Consider the following 7,632-nt stretch of genomic DNA (forward strand, 5'->3'; position numbering starts at 1 on the left):
TTTCCTCCTAAGTGCGAAAACACATTTACTAACTTAATGTAACGTAATTTAACACGATTCATCTTTTTTAATAAGAACGATTCAGAGAAAAGCAGGATCAGTAAAAGTGAAATGTGTATTTTAATTTATAATCTGCTTCAAAAATGAGACAAAAGAGACACAGAAAACTTTTGTGTTATTATTTAATAGTATTCATTAGTCTTTAAAATTCCGAAATAATTTTTAAGTTGCTGGAATCATACAATAGGATCATTTGTAACAACTTGTTTTTTAATTTTTTTCACACAATAGCTTTTATTGTATGTAATTTGCTTTAAAAGTTCAAACATTCATTCTTAGATTGTCATGCAGTCTGTGTGTCTGAAAACTGTACGACCTATTTTATTTTATTTGTTCCTTGCAGAATGGTAATAATTGTTTCTTATTTGGTAATAAAAATCTTACTTTCGCTGAGATCGCAAGAGTTTTGTTTTATTATCATAACATCGATTAATTTTTTTGAGAAAAGTGTAAGTCCTCAGCCTTTCAACCATATTGCTTTAAAACTACTTTCTTTATTTAAAGTAAATTATTAAATTTAAAAATTGTTAAGATTCTCTTATTTGACTCAATATCTTGTCTTTAATGAATCAGAAATAAATAAACAGATTGCCCTTATATGATATGAGAATGTCAAAGTTGATACTTACTGTTTACATTATATTTTTATTTTGCAAATCATAAAAAGTTTTCTTTAATCAAAATTGTGTTCACCTCATAAATACACTTTAACTGCTACAAATTTTTAAGTCCTGGCTACCAAAGCTGTGGAGTTGGCTAATACGTATGAAGGAATTTATCGTTTGGGACATAACATTTACAAAAAAGTGTCAAATCTAAGTACAATTGTTTGGAAGCAAATATTATTCGCACTGCAAACGGGAATCATTACATCAAATTTAATCATAGATATCAATGTCAGAAAAGTAAAAAAGAATAAAATCATGTATAAAGCTGACAGCAACAATCTCCTCATCATTACACGTATGTAAAATGAAAATGCTTAAAATTCATAAATTGTGTAGTTACTTAAATTAAAGTTTTTAAAAACTAAACAATAAGGTACAAAACCCTGCTGCATTATTGAACATTGCGTCCACATGCTTGATAAAGACACCATAAATTATTTGCAATAAATTTATAAAAATAATTATAAAGCTATATTCTACTCATATATCCTACGCCCGCAACAAAACTTTATCCTAAAAAGGATATAAAAAAGTAAGAAATAAATATGTGTTTCAGGAAGTCCGAACCGAATAAAAAGAGAATGATAATACACAAAAACTTTTAAAGCAGCTAAATTTATTCACACCTCATGTTCACTCATGCGTTTTTTAAATTGTATGTCGCAAGTGAAACATGCGCGAATTAATATTCGAAGATTTTCGCGAGAAAATTTGAAACCCGACTTGGCGAATGTAACATTGGCGGATTTCAAAATACGGTGCCAAATACGGGTGTCGACAATGTGTAAAGTCGCGACTTTACACATTGTCGACTCCCGGGCACCTCCACTCGCCGCCGTTTTATTTGTCAACTGTTTCACCGCCTTATCTAGTAACCCTCACTCAGAGGCAACCCTACGCTCGCCTCAATACAGCACTCGCAAAAGTCATAAACGAATCTTCGCGCTCATGGATATTTTTAAAAGTTGCTTGCTGAATCAAGTTAAAATTTTATCCTCGTTTAAGACTAGAAAAATTCAAATATCGAGAACAAAATACTTCGTCCTTCTATAAAAAAAGAGGAAGAAAAATTTACATACACACAATTATTTCAGTTAATTGCATACATATTTCGGTTAAAAAATTTTTCAAATAGAAACTATTCTTGTAAATTAAATAAAAATCTGGAGTAATAAAATATTTATATCTTCAGAATAATCAATTTCTTTTGAATATCTTAATTAATAAACAAAATTTTAAAAAAATAATCCCCTATATAAATCATCACATTATTAAGTGTACATATTTTTAAAGATAAAACTATTAAAAAAAATTTTACGCAGTTTGAAAAATAATTATTTTTATTTCCTTCATTTTTACCAGGTTTTTCAATTGTTTCTATTTTGGAAAAAATATGTAATCTTCAAAATGCTTACAATATCTTAAAAAAATTGCATATATTTTATACTGAACAACTTTTGATTGACAATATTTCCTTCATAAGAGAGTCTTTAAAAAAATTTGAAAATATTTTCATTAAATTTGTTCAAATATTTTCAGTAAAATGCGTGCTATTATGAAAACAGGGAAAAAAAATATTTTTAGTAAAGCCATGACATAAAGAAACAAATCTCTGACATACTCACTACTATTCTCGTATAGTTAATTTATTTTTTATAACATCAAATCATATTTATTAAAACTTAAAGTTGTGGCTGCTTAACTTTTTTTAATGTTTCTTAAATTTGTCAGGGAAAATTCCGATATTTTCCATTTTTCTTGCTTCTATCACTATTATTTGTATATATCTGAAATTACTCACCTTCGTTTTAATTGCTTCCTAATTAATTTTATCATATATTTTGCTATATATATTTATCCTTTCATTCTATGCTTCATTAATTTCATAACTTATCCATCTTGTAACTCTTTATTCATAATTTTATAACAACTTTAGCTTATTAGATTCTATAACTCAACAATTGGTCTATATATTTTATAATTTTTTTATTCAATTTTTGGGCTTCTAAATAAGCTATGGAAAAATACTATTAAAATTATTATTTTTATTGTCAATCTAAAATTAGGCCTTTTTTCCCTCCTAAGTGCGAAAACGCATTTACTAACTTAAGGTAACTTAATTTAACACCATTCATCTATTTTAATAAGAACGATTCAGAGAAAAGCAGGATCAGAAAAAGTGAGATGTGTATTTTAATTTATATCCTGCTTCAAAAATGAGACAAAAGAGACACAGAAACTTTTCTGTTATTATTTAATAGTATTCATTAGTCTTTAAAATTCCAAAAGAATTTTTTAGTTGCTGGAATCATATAATAGTCTCATTTGTAGCAACTTGATTTTTAAATTTTTTTTACACAATAGCTTTTTTTGGATGTAATTTGCTTTAAAAGTTCAAATATTTATTCTCAGATTGTCATGCAGTCTGTGTGTCTGAAAACTGTATGACCTATTTTATTTTATTTGTTCCTTGCAGAATGGTAATAATTGTTTCTTATTTGATAATAAAAGTCTTACTTTTGCTGAGATAACTGATCGCAAGAGTTTTGTTTTATTATCATAACATCGGTTAATTTTTTTTTTTGAGAAAAGTGTAAGTCCTCAGCCTTTCAACCCAATTGCTCTAAAACTACTTTCTTTATTTAAAATAAATTATTAAATTTGAAAATTGTTAAGATTCTCTTATTTGACTCAATATCTTGTCTTTAATGAATCAGAAATAAATAAACAGATTGTCCTTAAATTGTTATACAGTTATGATATGAGAATGTCAAAGTTGATGCTTACTGTTTACATTATATTCTTATTTTACAAATCATAAAAAGTTTTCTTTAATCAAAATTGTGTTCACCTCATAAATATACTTTAACTGCCACAAATTTTTAAGCCTTGGCTACCAAAGCTGTGGACGTATGAAGGAATTTATTGTTTGGGACATAACATTTACAAAAAAGTGTCAAATCTAAGTACAATTGTTTGGACGCAAATATTGTTGGCACTGCAAATGGGAATCATTACATCAAATTTAATCATATATATCAATGTCAGAAAAGTAAAAAAGAATAAATTCATGTATAAAGCTGACAGCAACAATCTCCTCATCATTACACGTATATAAAAAGAAAATGCTTAAAACTCATAAATTGTGTAGTTACTTAAATTAAAGGTTTTAAAAACTAAACAATAAGGTACAAAACCCTGCTGCATTATTGAATATTGTGTCCACATACTTGGCAAAGACACCATAAATTATTTGCAATAAATTTATAAAAATAATTAAAAAGCTATACCCTTCTCATATATCCTACACCCACAACAAAACTTTATCCTTAAAAGGAAACATGCGCGAATTAATATTCGAAGATTTTCGCGAGAAAATTTGAAAGCCGACTTGGCGAATGTAAGATTGGCGAATTTCAAAATACGGTGCCAAAGAAGTGCCCGGGAGTCGACAATGTGTAAAGTCGCCCCTGGGTTCGCTGTAGGCCTAGTGTCATGGCTGTGCATGTTTGTGTGGGGAGAACCTTATCTGTTGTACCTTCTTGAGAGTATACCGTCGGATAGCAGGAAGTTAATAATAGGGTTGTGGCTCCTACTATCTTGGATAAGTTCTTTGTCCATAATATTCTTGTAATTTACTGTATTTGTGTTGTTAGCACTATGAAAAAAGCTAGCGCTCATTAGGTTAATATATTCGTTGACTGTCTCAATATTTAGGTCTCTACGTATATATTTATTTGGGATGTGCCAAGGGGCTCCAGTGATTCTACGTAGGAGTTTTTTTTGCGGTGTTTCCAATTTCTTGATTTGGGTGTTGGTGACACAGTTCCATGCAGGACATGCATAAGTGAAAATCGGTCTTATGCAACTTAAGTAAAGGTGCCTTTTTAAATTTAATGGTAGCTTTGAGCTGGAGTTCAGTAAGGGTCGCATGCTGGCGAAAGCAGCTTGTGACTTTGTAATGATTTTGCTAATGTGGTCATTCCAGTCAAGTCTATGATTCAGGGTGAGCCCCAGGTAATCGGCTTTATTTACGACCGGGATGTTATCGGAGAATAGGTAAACTTTGTTTGTAACCTGTCTACTTCTTTTCCTTCTTCTAATAAACATAAGTTTGGATTTGTCTGTATTAATTGCTATTTTATTTTTTGAGCACCATTCTTCTATGGCAGGCATGTTCTCGTTAAGCTTTTGAGCTGCGTGAAAAATTGCTAATTTATATTTATTTTTTTAAATAGCTCATACTGGTAGTTTTAAAAAAATGAAATTTTGATTTATATGGAATTGAAGTTTCCTTTTCGATAAGGTGTTTATCAATTGTAATTAATACGAATATAGATCTTTGTGAGTTCAGTAAAAAAACGTATAAAATATCGGGGGTTTTTTATCCGCAAATTCTTTGCAACTCCTGAATTGTGTTTTAGTAAAGACAGCGTTTTTTTTTTTTGCAAAAATAATACTATTCGTAAAATTTCTCGCATTGCTGTTCGAAGAGGATGGTAGGGGAATTTTTAAGACCCATTAAGAAATACAAAATACATTTCTCCTATCAAATATCTTCACTTGTTGCATGCTGCTATTTTTACCCTCAAATCCCCCTTCACTTTCTGCATCCTGAAATTCCCCCCCCCCCAATCCTTTAATTATCCTTTAATTTTTTTCATCCGATCCTCCAAATATCTTCGCTTTTTTCATACTCCAATTTTCCCCCCTAATCCTATAAATACATTCAGTCCTTGCGTCCTCCAATTTTTTCCCCCTCTTAGAGAGGGTTGTTGTTCTACTTTTGGACATTATTTACTTCTTACATCCTCCAATTTTATAGGTGTCATATTTTTTCCTTTATAAACAACTGTGTATGCATTTTAAAAATAGTGAACAGACTAATAACTACACCGGGGAATAATTTGTATCTCATCGTAAACTGAAACGCATTACATCCTTCTTCCTACCACTCCTTACGACGAAGAGAAGTGGGGATACTAAGTATTCACTAGAGAGAATTTTACCAAATCCTTGTGAAGAATATATTTTTAAATTGGTTAAAAACTGTAGCTTGTAAAAAAAAAAAGATTTTCCTAGAAAATTTGAAATCAAAGAGGCGAATCAGTTCAAACATTTCACAAGCTATACAACAAACAAAAAAAAATAAAATAAAAATAAATAAATAAAAACCGTTCCCCTGTGCAATTAATCTAATGGATAAGGACTTAATCTTAAGTCCTCGATAGCTTAACCTACAATATACTAATTAATTTGTGCCCACGATAGCTTAAGTTACAAAATCAGAATAATGATGACCACAACCGAGGAATGTTTGAAAAGTCATGACAAATGTTTCTGATTAAAGATCCTGAATTAGAAACAGTGTTGAAACTCTTTAGGTCAAATTTTGTCCAGTTGGGAAGCCAGAGGCTACACTGAAAATTGACGATTCTCGCTTCCACTGCGTCACTGTGATGATTTATTTTTTAAATCATAATAAATACGGAAGAAAATTCAAATTATGTTAGACAAAGAAAAATGCTTCTGTCATTTAACTATGATGTCCTTTTTCATACATTTAATTTACTTTATAACTGATGCATAAAATTAAATAAAAACAATACTGAAAATTATTTCCTGAACGTAAATCTTAATCCAAAGTTTCGTTTTTAATGAATGTTTTATGAAATACTAATTATTATAACCTTCATAGAGAGCTTTCAAACTTAATTATTTTGCGAAAAAAACTTTGGTGATTTCAAAGCATATAGTTGAGATTGACAACTATTTTCTCTATTATTCTTATACTGTTTTTAAAATAATTTAACATAAGAAATTTTTTTTGCATATTTATTTAAGATATTTTCGCATCTGAGATTTCAAATCAGCAATATAGTCCAAGTACACTAGAGTGACTTGCGAAGTGTCCCTATAGTTCTGGTACGTAAAGCATGGTAAGAACAAGGTAAGAATATATTTCAGTTTATGATGCAATACGTTAAATTATAACATCTTAAGAGTTATATTTTCAAAGTAACCGACAAATATACACAGAGAATACGTTCTTATTAAAACTGTACATTCTGATAAAAAAAATAATAATAAATATCTTACTAAAAAAAGAAACTCGCTTTCCGAACAAAATTAATTTCTGATCTGTCATCCCCTCAACCGAATCAGCTAAGATCTAGTTCTTGTACATATGCAACAAAAAAATGGTTCCAAAAATTTATGGTACGAATTGTTGTAATTTATGTTTTGTAAATTTATGATTTGATACATTAAGGTTATATACTTCTAGACATTCTCAACCCCTTGGGGACGGGTGATTCAGAAAAGCATTCGTACAAAATCAGAATGTAATTAAATAAAAAACGGTAACTTAAATGTAGTCGTTGCTAATTTGACAGACTTACTTTGCTTTTACTTTCATTATTGTTAGTTTAATCATATACATAATCAATGTTAATTCAAAGTGTTTACTAAATAATTTCATTTTGAACAAAGTAATGGTGAATTAAATAAATCAAACAATTATTACTCTGTCTACAAATAAACTGCTAAAGAATTACTTTGATTACCAGTTTTATCTTTTTACCCTGATTGATACGGTTTTATGCTGGCAGGTATTTGCGACAGTCGGACCGAAAGGGTTAAAGAAGCCGACAAGTGTAGTGAATAGGTATTCAAATAAACCTAAACGTTTTTTAGACCTGAAATAAACTAAAAGATCGAATTTTATTCGTTCATTTCGAATAAAAAAAAACTTATTTTAGTTTTGAAATTCACTCACCTTCTCCTACTTTGAATTCAGAGATGACAACTGCTCAGCTTCAGCAAAAGTTTCAGTAAATGAATAACAAATTAAGTAGTAAATTACGAAGAATAAGGATAATTACATCCACTCTTCAATACGTTG

This window comes from Parasteatoda tepidariorum, chromosome 5 (assembly GCF_982258835.1).
Source record: "Parasteatoda tepidariorum strain Cologne lab strain chromosome 5, Ptep-v5.0, whole genome shotgun sequence".
NCBI classification, from domain to species: Eukaryota; Metazoa; Arthropoda; class Arachnida; order Araneae; family Theridiidae; genus Parasteatoda; species Parasteatoda tepidariorum.